The following is a 15,291-nucleotide window of genomic DNA, read 5'->3' as shown; positions in this document are numbered from 1 at the left end:
CTTCAGATGGTGTTAATTTATATACCCTTAGATCATGCCCACAGTACAGAGGTGGGTTGAGGGCAACTACAGTAGAAATAAGGTGAACAGCACCCAAAAAGTGGCATTCAGTAACTAGACAGGTCTGATCCAAAGAGACTGAAATTTAAAATGAGAAGTTTGTGATGGAAAAAGATAGACACCAGAGAGAAACAGAGTACCTGGGCTATCTGTTCTTTGCACACCATTAAATTTTTGTATTTTGCTTCTCTGACAATGCTGCTCTGGATTCTGCTTTCTCTGGCAAATCATCAATATGGAAACTCCTCTTCATTTTTGCAGGAACTAACCTTCTCAGACTTCATTCTTCACATCCGAAACATATGCATACACATTGTTTAAATGCTTGCTTTTTCATTATAGAAATACTTTTTTTTTCATATTTTGTCTGTATTTGTTAATGAAGGAAATCCTACAACAATTTACTCAATACAGGATCCTGTTCAGTGCTGGAACACTTGTATCCAAGCCAGCTGTCCCAAATGCACTTCCATTATTGAAAATAATTACCTAAGTTTGTGTCACTAATAGCACAAGTTCTTTGCTCACCAGTAGAAAGCACATCACTTCTACAAGTGATATTCCCTCAAGCTTCACCTTCTTCCCTTTAATTTTACAGTTCTGATTCACAGATTTCTCATTTCAGTTTTCTTTCATTTAGCATTCTTCCATTACTCATGCTGAAACTGTAAAATGAAGGGCCCAGTTACAGAACTAGGTTTTATGACTTTTTGTGTGTATATGAATGGAATGTGTGTATAAAACCATAAATGAATACATAAAGAGATCAAGTTAAACATGTTACCTACACTAGATTGCTTCTCCTCTTTGCAGTTATTTCCACTTGCATATAGCTTTGCCAGGCTTGGAGTGCAAAGGTTAAATCCTGTTTGGAGAGATTTAAATTACATCTTTCTGAACTCTGAAGTGCTTGACATTGAAATTCAATTTTCTTCAACAGAGGTTTTTGTTTGTTTGTTTTGGTAATACACCAAGTCTTTCCTGTGAAAATCAGCTCAACATTCATATTATAAAAACACCTGTAAGCTCAGAGCTAGAATTAAAATGCTGTTTGGCCTAATTGCACTAACTGCTCTCTAAACATAGATGTCCTTGTCCCAAACCTACAAGATATGACAAATATAAACAGCTGGGTAAGATTAAAAAAACAAAAAAAACCCCAAAAAACAACAATAAAAAAAAACCAAAACAACCCCAAAACCAAAATAGAATAGGATATTCCCAGTTCTTAGGAATCAGTGCTCAAAATTCTTTATTCATTTATCCATAATTCAGGTGGAAGTGGATGCTTAGGGGAAGAATGTAAGAATGAATAGTGCAATTACAGAATGACCTTCCCATTGCTTTACCTCCCAGATTCCAGTACTAATTTGTTTAGGGGCTCCTTAAGTCACAGGCTGAATCTACATTGTTTTGTTTAGCCATGTTCCATCAGCTGTTTTTCCATGAATCTGTCTTAATTATTTTATAAAAGTAATTTTGGGCTCCAGAGCATCCTGTGACAATGAGTTCCCCATTTTAATTATTTGCAGAAAACATATTTAATTTTGTTTGCTTTGAACTGCTTGTCTCATAACTTAATTAGTTGCCAATAAATTCTTACAGTTAATTGTTCCCTATTTATTTTCTCTGAAGAAAGTCACTTAGTATCATGAGACCCTGCTACAACTCTCTACTGTGTGCTTTAGTTTTAGCTAGCCTGAATAATTCTGTATTGTTACTAACTTAATCACCTCATCCTTCAGTCCCTTCCCAGCTCATTTAATGAACTGCATGAGTCAGTATAGCTCCTCATATGGGTCTTACTGGTAACCTCTTTCAAATGAACAAGCCAACTATTTATTCTTATCCTTTATTTTCTAAAAAATTAGCAGTCTATGTGACCACTCCCACTACAGTTTAGTTTCTTTAAGCATTTTTGTTAAAAGATGTCAAATTCTTGATAAAATCACTGTACCAATTGAATCAATGTTACTTATAAGTTCAGTGACTGGATCAAAGAACTGAAATAGATTTATAAGGTAGCACTTTTCCTCTAGAAGGCTTTACTCTCCTCTTCAAGTCTTTCCTAGATACATTGTAATTATCCATATGTGCACAAACTCTGGTGGTTTTTTTTTAGATTTTCCATTGTATTTATCACCTTGTATTTCTCTCGTGCTTGGGCTGATTTCAGCAATATATCATGCACCACAGCTCAGCTGTAGCTTTCACAGCGAGCTCCTCTGGACCATTTAGGTAAACACCACATGGTCCTGATTAACAATTATTGTGTGGTTTGCATTTTTGTCTAGGCACAAAAGTCCTTGTATCAACACTTCAGTTTGAGATAAATCTTTGGACTCTTCCTGTGTAAAGGACAGTCCTGGTATGGGAAACTCCATAAACTTCTCTGCAATGAACAGTGAAGCCTTGGCATCAACATTAGGTTTACACATAGATAATTTTTCAGGCTCTCTGATTCTCTGGCATGTGTCCTGCTTTTGGTGTTTGAAAAGTTTCTATTATTAGTTTTTTAATACCTTTGGTAAATTGCGTGCTTTGTATTGCCCTTCCTTTATGTTTGTCTTGCCAATGTTTATGATTTCTTCTATTTTCCTCTTAAAAATAACCCCCAGTTCTGAAAAATGCAATATCACACCTGTTAGCTTTTGTTGTTGTTGTTTTAGCTTCATTGGTTTCTTTGTTTACCGACTGAAAATTTTTAACTGGTAGAAAATATTTAATCTTTCAACATAGTGACCCTAAACCTTCTTCTTGCTCTCATTCTCTCAAGTGTTAACTTACCCAGTTAGTTTACTCCACCTGATTAGCTTTGCCTTATCTTTCACTGGCTTTTCTGAGATTCAGTGCCAAGAGTCTGCATTTCAGAATCTTTCTGAATTAACACATTGTGAATCAGCTCCTCACTCATCAGGCCTAATTCAAGAACTTCACCTCTTTGGATCTTTCATTATATTTTTCAAATTGCTACTATTTTCATTATTTATAATTTAGATCAGCCTCCTCTTGTGGGATATTTACCTCATCTGCAGTAGGGTGACTGAAATTACAGTTACTGTAGCATTTTTACCCTGACAGCTTCTCATACCTTCAAGTCAGTGGGAGTTTCAAGGATTCTGAATGCATTTTTTTCCTACAATCTCAGTTGTCTCCAGGTGCTACAGAGCATAAGCTGTCTACTCCTGTCTAGTGTATTTTCATGTTTATTATATTCAGCAAAGTTTGAGGAAAATAAGCTTTTCAGCTGTGTCTCCAAATACAGTAGCAACCTTATTCCATGGATTCTGGTATCCTGCCTTAAAGAATGTGCAGTTCAGGATCCCAGACTAGGGAGAGGCCCTGTGCAGTACTTCAGATGAAAGAATTCTTCTTACAGATCTACTGCAACACGATCAGAGCCAAATTATTGTAAATTTCTACATCAACCCTGAAACTGGTGAATTTTTCAATGTCTTTCTGCTAGAACAGGTTTTATGAATATATCCAAGAAGCATTCCAAAGCAGATTATAGTAATCTTAAAGAAGGTTTTATATGAATATAAGAGTCTTGGCAATGGACATTTAAGCTTAAAAATAGCAACCCACAAGTCTTAAATTATTGTTTCTTTTTGCACCTGAACCTTGAAATTTTGGTAAGACTTCATGTTAGATTTATAAAAAGAGAGCACATCATTTGACAAGATTATCAATCATAGATATCTCACACCTTTAATAACTTTGTGTTAGTGGTGAACAGCAATGACTCATTTACTTCTTGGCACAGTACAGCTCCCTGTCTCAGTGTCATAGTCAGAGATGAAGGGAGAAAATTCAAAATATCTAAAAATACAAACTTAGGAAAGTGGGAAGAGAAGTATGTAAAGACACTATTTCTGAAAGATAATAGAATGGAAGTTTCCTCACATATGTGGATCTAAACTACTACAGATCTAAATGGGGAAAATCAAACAAAAGTATTTTATTAACTGTTAAATTGAAAGCAAATGGACCATCTTAAGGAATTATTTTTACCATATGGTACCAGCTGTAATGTTATATTCTTCCTTGTCCCCTTTCTGCATCTAGTAAGCCATATCTAGCTCTTCACTTTTTAATCTTGTTTAATACCAGAAAGAAGTAAATGCCAAAATGGCCTACTTCTATTGATGTTATTCATTCCCAATAAGTTTTCATTTCAGGTACACAGCAATCACTGCACATCTCTTTTCTGTGGCTGTTTCTGTGGCTGATGCATCTGCACAGACTACAGTGAAAAAGGGGATGTGCACAGTTCTAAATTGTTAAAGAGGGAGGGACATAATATGATGAAGCATGAGGATGCTAAGATGAAAAAAAACTGACTAGCTGCCCAATAAATTATTTTTAAAAATTTTTTACTTCTGTTCATATCCAGTAAAATAACTTATTCCCAGGCCTAATAGCACAGATTGGAATTACTCTGAGGCTCATCCTGGGTTTCATTGCTTTGGGAAATCTTTATAATGTCATGTCTTGTCTGTTATCTGCAGCAGTATTTCAAACACAGATGTACTCCTTCTTCACATATGACAGTGTTATGCTATTCCCAATCCTGATGTTTCAGAAAAAAATCCTTTCTTTTTTCCTGTGAAGAAAGTCCACTCCTTGCCTGTGTTTTAATTACCCTGTGAATTTTGTCTTTTATGTCCATATTACAAGTCTCTCAATTTATACTTCAAAACCAAATGGGTGGTTTGAGACAGTATTTTTCAAGTAACAGCTCTTATTCTGTAGGTGAAGCTGAGTGACAGATTAAAGAGGACATAAAGGCACCACATTCTGTAGCCTTCAGTGGCTGTGGTAGCTTGGAGTGAGGTTGATGGCTTCATGTGCCTTGAGGTGACTGAGCTGCAGAACTTGAGTGCAAATATTTCTTCCTTGTACTTTTGCCAAGAGATCCAGTTCCCCTCAAGACTGGAGGAAACAGCTATCACATAACACAGTGGATGATTTGGGATTGTTAGCTGGAACAGGAGCTAAGTCTCCAGGTATCGTGACTATTGAGGGCTGAGTACAAAGCTGTTGTACTCTGCCCCAACACCATTTCCTCTCTGTGTGTACTCAGAGGTGCATCCTGTGGAAGCAGAGACTTCCCTGCCTTCTTAAGCTCTAACAGGAATTAAGGCAAGGAAATGCTGAGAGAGCTGAAGTCCCGAGGACACTGTTGTACTCCTCTTGTGACCATGACCACATGCCTTTTCTTCCAGTACACCACAGAACACAGAAGAGAACACCTACAGAACACATTAGAACACATGGCATCTAGTGTGAGCCACCCCAAAGCACGTATGATGAAAATTAGAAAACAGCTATAGTGGGAAGCTGCAGAGGGAAAACATGAAGATACAGGCTCACACTTTCTTTTGAGAATTTTCCAGGTAGCTCAGAGAAAGAATTGGATTTCAGAAGTGTGAACCCAAGAAAGAATTAACCAGAAATATCTGCAGTATTTCCAGTAACAGAGGATTGCAGAGAGCAACCCAGCACAGCAGAAATGTCACAGATCAGATAGCTAGTGTCATTCTGGTCAGGAGAGAAAAGGTTGCCTTCCTGGAACCAAGAGCAAGCAGGCAGATATTCGAGCAGGTGACAAGCTCTCGGTGAGCAGACTTGATGTCTGAGAGGCTGCCTCATCTGCATGGCTTTGTTTTCTTTTCCTTTAAGCTTTTATTTATAAATATTTTTCTAATTTATCATCCACTCAGAATGTTATAAGCACTTTGATTTTCACTTTATCTTGGCCTGGATTAATTGGGATTTAGTGAGAGATGAATAATAAATAATTTCTTAAGCAGAGAGCACTAGACAACAGCTGTATGTATCTTTTAGAAGGGCACTGCTCTGAGAAGCACAAATGGATTCAGAGATAGACCTGGTCCTCAGATAAGGGGGGAGATGACACTGATTTTTTTTTGTTTGGATTATATGTTGCAGCTTGCACGAATAATTTTTACCCCTCTGTACTATTAGGAAAATTTAGTTTCCTTCAAAAAGCTGTACTTGACTTATGCTCACATTCACAATCTTTTCTGTGTGGTGCCACAGAAGATTGCCAGACACTCTCTGAGCCTAGCTTGAGACATAGCTACAGCATCTGCTGTAGGAGGTGGGTTTCTACTGCATTTTGAGGAAGGATGCACTCAGACTGGTAACAGTCTAGCTATGACAGGCTGGCAGGCACTGTAGGATGCCAAATGCCCTTCAGAAACACGGTAAATTAAACCCACACTGTGCCCTCTCCTGCTGTTAGGAGAATGGCTCTGTACTGCTTTTTGTGTAGTCACTGCTAGCTTGATACCAACAACCAAGCCAGATTGTTTAAATCTAGTTCAAGTATTTGTGCATAACGTAGCAATGCAGAAGTATCCAGGAACTCTCATTACATTGAACAGACAAGCTATTTTATATTTTTAGTGGAAAGAAAAAAACAACAACCCCGCAGTCTAAAAAATATTTACATAGGACATTGCAATTATTGTTCAGAATTAATGAGTTTTATCCCCTCCTTTTGGCTTAAGGAACACAAAATCCCAATGAAAGGAAACAGATGTAGTTGTTTTAAGCATTTCCAAAGGAAACTGCAGTAAAGTCTGAAACATCACTGTATAAAAGCCTTGTGTGTCATGGAGATGTTCTGATATTGTTTTCATTTGCCAGCTGTGTGTAAAGAGGGAGTTATGTCTGTGGCCAATAGATCTTCCCACATCAGAGCAGTAACAACAACAAAGCAACGGAAATATTAGGAAAACACTAACTTTACCTTCAAATACACTTGATTTTCCTAAACAAGAAACGTGGATTAGGAGTCAGTTCAAAGAAAAATGGCCAGAATTTATAATGCTCTACTGAAAAAGACAATAAAAGGAAGAAAGAGCATTAATAAAATGAAATAGTCTAAAGGGAGTTTGGCCAACAAATAAGACATCAGAACATTACCTCCTGGCTCTTCTTGTTAGCTATTGCTTGTCATTCTCTATCCTCCAAGAAAAATACCAGCACTTTCAGTTGATCTGAAGAGATATGGCATAATAAACTAGCTAAGAATTTCTGGGACTGCAAATCAGGTGATTCAAGTCCAGCTCCTGCCTCTGCCTTTACCATTGGTGTTAAATATTATTATCTGTGTTATGGTAACACCTAGAAAACTCAGTGTAGCAGACATTTCTACAGCAGACCCATAAAACTACAGTCTTTGCCCTGGAAACACCTGCAGCCTGGTGATAGAGGCTTCCTGTGCTTTGGTCTTTCAGTCAGTCAAATGGGGAACTTGTGTTTGACCAGGATGTCTGTATGACCCAACTGTGGGCTTCCGATTGATGTTCTTTTTCTGTTTCTTTCTACTGACCACTGTGCTGGAAAAACAACTGTTTGAACATGGCAATTCAGTGATCACAGGTCTGGTTTTGCATTCAACACTACACACTGCAGGGATATGTTCAAATCTTACTACATATGGAGTCTGAGCTACTAAACACGGCAAAAAACCTAAATCAACACATCCAAGGGATAAAACTTCTTAAAATGCTTTTGAACCACATGTTTGTATGATAGCATGACACTTTAAATTACTGACTGCTTTCAGCTGGAATAATGTTAATTTTCTTCCTAGTAGTTGGTACAGTGCTGTGTTTTGGATTTAGTATGAGAATCATGTTGATAACACACTGATGTTCTGGTTGCTGTTAAGAAGTGCTTACCTAAATCAAGGTCTTTTCAGTGTCTCATGCTCTGCCAGTGAAGCAGGTGCACAAGAAGCTGGGGGGAGAATCAAAGGCCAAAGGAATATTCTATACCACAGAATGTCCTGCTGTCCTGCTCAGTATAAACTGGGGAAGTTGGTTAGGGGCTGCTGATCACTGCTCAGAGACAGACTGGGGTATCAGTCAGCAGGTGCTGAGCAGCTGCATTGTGCATCACTTGTTTTGCTTGGATTTTATACCATTTTCTCTCTCTCCCCCCTTATAATTATTATTATTATTTATTTTGTTTGAATTATTAAACTGTTCTTATCTCAACCCATGAGATTTATATTTCTTTCTCATTCTTCTCCACTGGATGGGGTTAAACTATGACATGGATGTTTTCAAATGGGAATGAAGTGGAAGTGACAAAATATCTTTGGTGAATGAAAAAAATATAATGCACAACTAATATAAAATAACAGTTATGATCTGCAGTGAAAAGGATGATAGTTCCCTGTGAAAATCCTGTCTTGGGTGTGTGGTTTTTTAATGTATTTCTTTGACAGTGTCCTCTCTCAGTCAGTTGAAATGTTGACACTGATAGCCACTTCAGTAACCTAATTTCTCTCTTTGCTTATTCTGCTCATCTTTTGCATTTCAAAGCATTATCCTTCAATTTTCAAGAACTATAGTATTGTCCTGACAGTTTCCAGTTAAACTAGGAGACCTTAGAAAGCCCTTAACCCTAAAAACCTAAATAAAATTTTACAAATGCCTAGTATCCAATGAAAGAGTATATAGGAATAAACCTCTGGCAACCCAACAGAAAGAAAATATCAGAGAACAATAAACCTTTCAGGAGAAAATATTTCAGCAAGTATATATCCTGTTCAGTGAATACCATCTACAGTGTTAATAAAATACAGGAAGGCTGTCAGAGCTCACTTGCTGGACAAAAGCTCTAGAAAAGGGAGCTTTTATTTTTCCACTAACAGAGGATCATGTTTTCCATAGAGTGAAGAAAACACGGGTCAGTTTACCACTAAGGGCCTCCTCTCTGCATACAGGAGCCACAGGGAGAGATTCTACACAAGAGCAGTTACAAAATCAAAACCCAAAAGTGGAATTGAGTAGCTTGTGCCATATCTGCACAACCCTTCACCTGTTCTGCTGTGCTGAAATTCATCCATCATCAAGGCCTCTGCTCCTGTCTCAAGGATGTGCAGCTGAGAACAAGACACTGATGACTGAAGTTGCAGGTAGCAGAGGCTTGGAGTAATAAACCTCTGCAGAAAGGCTCCTCACAGCCCTGTTTTGACAATGTGTGTGTGTCTTTTTGGAGGGGGTGAGGATGCCAGAGAACAGAGAGAGAACAAAAGTATAGATAAGAGTTGTCCTATATCCAAGGTCAAATGTTTTCAAAACCCTAAAATTAACAGGGGCCATCCTGTATTTGTGATCTTATTCAGCAATCAAAGCAACATTTATTTAGTTCTTTCCCTTTTCCAGCCTTCTTGACTGTTAATTCCAATTCTAGACTAAGCTCCAATGCATCTTGTATTTAGTATCTGCAACTTAGTACATGTCACCTTAACATAATTTTTTTCTTAACATTATTATCTTTTACCTGTAGCTTGCAATTCTGTATTTTGGACCTATACCCATATATTTTCAAGAGCATTACGACACAGTTGTCCCCTACAAAGACATCAGAAGACTCATTTCCAACCAGCTCCACCTTTCCCTTTTTAACTTTATGTATCTTGAGTCCAGCAGGCATCCATCCCAGCCTGGCTCATATGATACTATTCTGGTAATTTGCAACCTATTTAGGATGCACAATTCTAGCTTAACAGCACTGGAGAACTGCTGTGCTTCTGTGTAGTTATCAGCAGAAGCTCTGCAAACCTGAGAACTTGCTTCTTGAGGAAGGCAATTAATTTTCAAATTAGTAACTTGTACACACATTTTCTCCTTCCTCCCACCAGTTTTAATTGAACAAAGTGTTTGAAAGGAACTCCAGAGGAAGAAACTTGTTCAGTTAAGACACCAAAGCCAAGTTCTTTCCCTACCATGGACTTCCCAGGAGAAATCTGGCAAACCTTATAAACATCTTCCTTCACTATCAGTAAAATTTAGTAAGTGAGAAGGCTATAGTGAGAATAAATCAACTAACAACTGCTCCTAGGTATCATGGGAATGAAACCACATAAATTCACAGAAAGCTAAAGATCTGGATGCTGGGAAAAAGTGAGTAGACTATAATAAGAGAGAGTGTCTTACTACTGTCCCACCAGTGTGCCTCATTGGACACTTGGATTACAAGAAAACATTCAGAAATGAGAGGACAATTTGTCCCCTGGCCCATTAAATTCATGGCCCCTGTTTAGTAGCAGTGTCCAAGAGCCCATGTCCTCTTTTTATTTCTTTTTTTCTTTTGATGGAAAATGTTTCTTAGGATGAATAACCTTAAGACAAGCTATGAACTTCACACAGGTCACAAATAATCCTGCAAGCTGAAACAGCTTGATCTTTACCTTTTTTGTTTAAAGTCACCTAGGGACTGTTCCTGTTGTTGGTTGAAGTCTTTGATCAGTCTTATTAATCTGACATAAGTTTGTAAGCAACTCTGAGATGAATGGAAAACAGAGAGATGTTCCGAAAAAGACCTTGGAGGGATGACTCAGAATCAACACAAAAATAAAACATTAGAAACCTGCCCTCCTAAATACAGATAAGTGCATGAACTGGGCAGGGGATGGAGATGAATGGTTTTGTTTGGCTGGGCACAAGTTCAATTTGTATATTAAAACTACAAGTTTTTTAAGGCAAACAAGAGGGGCAGAACCCTGTTCTACTTGTTCACATAAGCCCCAAAGAACAGACTCTGGCATATCAAGGGCAATGGGCTTTTTCTAGCATAATGATAACAGTGCTCTTTTAATCAGCTTAATAAGCCTTCAAGTTTTATCTTTTTAACATTCAAATTTAACCTTCTATCAAGTTTACTTAGTTTAAAAACAAAGGCTGATCTCATTTCCACCAACTGAATTCCCAGTTGTTATTTACAACAAATAATTCTGACATTATCCTTCCAGATGCGTGTTGAAGGCCAGAGAAGAATATACATGGCAGTCTGTCATATTCTGATCCTGTATCTCATTTCCCTTTTTGCTTACTAGGCAGACTTCCTTTTCAAAGAAGGTTGCTGAAAGCATTTTTTAATAGACAGAAAGCAAGTTTCTTTGCCCGTGGCCTCTGGAAGAATTCCAGATCATAGTGGCATAGCTCTGTGAAAAGTGTCTTTCTTGCTGCTTGCATTTTCTTCTTCACTGGTCAGCATTTGCTGTCAAACACAGCATTGTAAGGGCAGTCAGCTGCCATTCAAAGTAGTGTTGAATGAAGAGTCCAGCCAAGCTGCAGCTGTACAGGACAGAGCACCAGCACACAGACAGAGATCTGGGCTTATGGTGTTGATAGAGTAGAAGTGACATGAGTCAAGAAGAGAAAACTGTTGTGAGACAGCAGAGAAGCAGGCTTGCCCTTAAGTGACTTTCCTCATACAGAAGACAGGTTAAAAGACTGTTTCCTTTTCATTTTTCTGATCTTATTGTACCTGTTCTTCAGAAAGATGGTAAAGCTGTTCATTTCCTCAAAAAGACTTCTAAAAGTCTTTGAAATTTAATAGATTAGCACTGGGCAGATGCTTGTGAGGGAAACAGTTCATTGAGCATTGAACATACTTGCATCTAGTTCCTCACAGAAGGGCACGTCAGTTGTATGCATGCATACAGCCAGGCATATCTGAGGAGCAAACAGGATCTTGATGTCTGCTTCTAATGTGTACAGGAGGGATAGTCACCTAAGAATTCATGTAAGAAACCTAAATGAGCTGCAATCTCAGTATGAAGCCTTAATAAGGCTTAAACCTACCTACAGTGGTTGAATTTCAAAGTTCTGCAATGGGTGAGCAAAATGCAAGCACATCACTTAAACCAAGTCCTTAAAATATGTGTGTACTTCAGGCTTGTATAAGAAGATTTAAGGAATGTATAGACCCCATTTTGGCATAAAAGTAATTTCACATCTGGAGAGACCGGAATACGTGATTCAATCTGTTCACAGCTACAAGAGATAAACTGTATATGAAGGTTGTCTTTGAAGATTTAAAGGCTGCTAAGAGTGAACTCTTTTCATTATCTATGCTAAGTATCTCTGTATCAGAATCTTTCCTGAGAAACATACCTATCAATTATTTCAGCGAGAATTTGGCTTCAAGCACGTAGACTAATTCCACCAGGTACTGCCATGATAATACATTGAGGCATTGCCAAGTATGAGCATGGCACACCTATTCTCAGGACTTTTAACAAGAAACTAGTAGGTCCATAAAATCCCAGCTGTCACAGAGAGAGAAGAAAGGGGGATGCTGTTTAATGTCTCTACCAAGGGAATCAAATAAAGCTGCTAAAATTCCAGGTTCAACATAAATCAAAGAAGGTGATTGTTACTACACCAGGTAGATGAGCTGTGGAGCACCTCTTCAGAAGATACTGCAGAAGAGGAAATTTTAAATGGCTGTAAAGGAACACTGGACAAACTCATGTAAGAAAAATCAACCATGGCTTATGAAATATAAAAAGCAAATTCCACTTAGAAAGTATCCAAAATGAAAGTATTTGGAAGATAGGAGAATACAAGTGGAAGCATCATATATGATTGGCTTCCTACATAATTTTCTAGGTATTTTGGCTACTCTTGAAGAGTAGAAGACTGTAAGAAATGGTTCTATTGTCCAACTAGGTGTGACCCCTCTTAGCTTCTGACAATCCTCAGCCTCAGATTTGTCAAGCATGACAGACTTCAAAGCAAACAATCCCTTATTTTATTCTGTTCGAAAAAATTAATCAGTCTTTGAGTTACAGTGTAACATTAAAGAATAATTAAAAAGATAAAGGCCTCAAAGAGAAATTATAATGCAAAAGCCGTGAGATTTTTTCCTGCTTACTTTATTATAATGCATATAAAGGAACAGGTTTCAGCTAAAAATAAAAAAAAAGCTCACTGACTGGGTCTCAAGTGCAACTGATTTAACAAACTGTAGTGTCAATTTCTCCCGTGAAAAAAGGAAAATGGGAGAGTAACTCAATAACTGTTTCACTGCTGTTACATCAAAGAAATAGGCATGTATAATAGTGGCAGATGAAAAAATTTCAGATGGATGTGTGATTTCTGTCTGTGAAGGCAGAGAAGAACAGTAAACTAATGGAAGGTTGTAGAATCAATATAAATGTGTCTGCTTGATCTGCTAGAGGCATAAAAGTCTGGACAGTATTTTGGACAGTACCTGTGGTGCCTGTATATCGTCTGATCAAGCCTTTACTTGTACAGTCTTTCCTTTATTTTTCTCCTTAAGAATGTTCCTTCTTAAAAATATTTCTGTCATTTGTAATGGCTTCTGCTGCCTGCCTAGACTTTCCTCTGATAAGCCTGCATTATTTTTCCTACTACCTGATAAAAGATTCTTCTCTGATTCCCATCCCCACAGGATAGCTGAAGTGAGCAGAATCTAGTAGTGGCAGAAAATTCATGATATAGGGTGACTATCCTTTGAAAACATTTTGTTAAAGAGATTTTCTGTCTGTGTTGCACCACAAATGTGTTACTACTTCCCTTCATCTTCCTCTCTGGAGGAACAGAGCAAGCATCAAATGATGGAATGGAAGAAGGCAATAATTCTTACACTATTTTCACTGTTTGTCTCCTTTACCCACCCCCCCGCCCCAACCTAAGATTAATATGCTGTGGAGAGATTAAAATGCCAAGATATTTGTGGCTCATCTAAATGGAAGCAGTGACTGGGGGATCTGCTATATAAACGTGTCTGTGGGCCAGATTTGCTTAGCAAACCCACAGCTGTACTGCAGTAACACTCATTTTCTTCCTGGGTACTCACATGAAGAAAATATATGGTCTTTTCCATTATGTAGGTACAGCAGTCAATCTGGAATACTTCAGCAGACCTTGCAACAAATATCTGAGAGGGAAAACCTGGTATTGAGCCAACATTTTTCCTGGTAGTCCTAATGAAAGAACATATGGCAATCTGAATTAAGACTTAACCCAGAACCTTGATCCAAACTTTGCTGAAGTAGGAGGACATTTTCATCCAAATTTAAGTCAGAAGTTTTCAGGTTGTGACCTGTTTTTGTAATCAGACAAATTCACACATTCAGTGAGCAACAATCTTTTCAGAAATTCCAATTTCAAAGCTTGGGTCAGTGATTGAAGATCCATCATTGCCTGGGTACTCTGTTTGTACATGTGTAAGTGTGCCTTGAGTTATTTTTATAACACTGCTTTGCTGTAAAGAAATGATAACCTGCTTGTCAAGAACAATGTGTCTGTAACATAAGAAATTAATCTCTTCATGCTGATTAACTGTACTTTGTACCACTGATCCCTAGAAGAACTGTTACATGTCCCTTTAGAAATATATTTATTTAATGTCTTTATCACTGAAGGGAGGAGAAAAAGAAAATACTTAAGATTACTAGTGGCAATTAACAATATCTACTAAATAAAAGTAATTTTTTCAGAAGGAAAACTCAGTTATCTCGGTTGAAAATTGCATTCCAGAAAGCCTTTGTAATGTACTTTCCTTCCCAAAGGGTTTGTGAATTAATACATCATTTGCTGTGTCTGTGTAGGTTCGTACTTGTTGGCAAAAGAAAAGTCCTGGAAAACAAAAAAGCAAAACTCCCAGTTATAATAAAGTTTAACCTTAACTACCAGCCTGCTGGAGGTGGTCTTAACATGACAGATTTAAACATTAAAGTCAACTAGCATTATAATGGGAATGTGATGGGCTTGACAACCGGTATTGCTTACCTGAGGCACTCAAGTGTGATTTTGGTGTACAGCTGAACTGAGATAATTAAGTCCCAAAGGATTAATCCAAGAGTCTCATACAATTCTTCATCCCACTGGAGTAACTTTATCTTTGATTTCTGATTTGGTAATGAATTTGTCCTTTCTGTGGATTCTTCCAGAGAGTTTGATCTTGAGGTTTCTGTCAATAGGCCACCTTCATTATAGCAGCTTGGATCTACATAATCTGATTTTTAACATCCACATTACTGGAAGTCTCTGTTGAACAACAGATGAGATGGTGTACCTGTAAGGTAGCTGAGCTACAACTCAGGGTTCAAAAACTCCTACCATGGGATGTCCAGCGAAATGTTCAAATTTGAGAAGGAAAAATCCAACTTAGTATCTTTATGCTTCACATACAGTGTTTTTCTTTTGGAGGTAATAAATGTTGCAACAAAACTCCTTACCTTATGTAGACAGTCATGCATGAGGGAAGAGAAAAAGCCCAAGACATCTCCTGTGTAAAGTCCAGAGCAGCACCCTGGCCCCAGGAAAGCAACATTCCTTCACAGGTGAGCATCCGCAGACAGACAAGGAAGCTTTGGCTTCCCTTTCCTTGTTATTCCTGTCATTGGTAATAATCACCCACACTGTT

Source organism: Passer montanus, unplaced genomic scaffold, assembly GCF_014805655.1.
Source record: "Passer montanus isolate IOZ18808 unplaced genomic scaffold, ASM1480565v1 scaffold19, whole genome shotgun sequence".
Classification (NCBI taxonomy): domain Eukaryota; kingdom Metazoa; phylum Chordata; class Aves; order Passeriformes; family Passeridae; genus Passer; species Passer montanus.
This window is presented reverse-complemented; position numbering follows the sequence as displayed.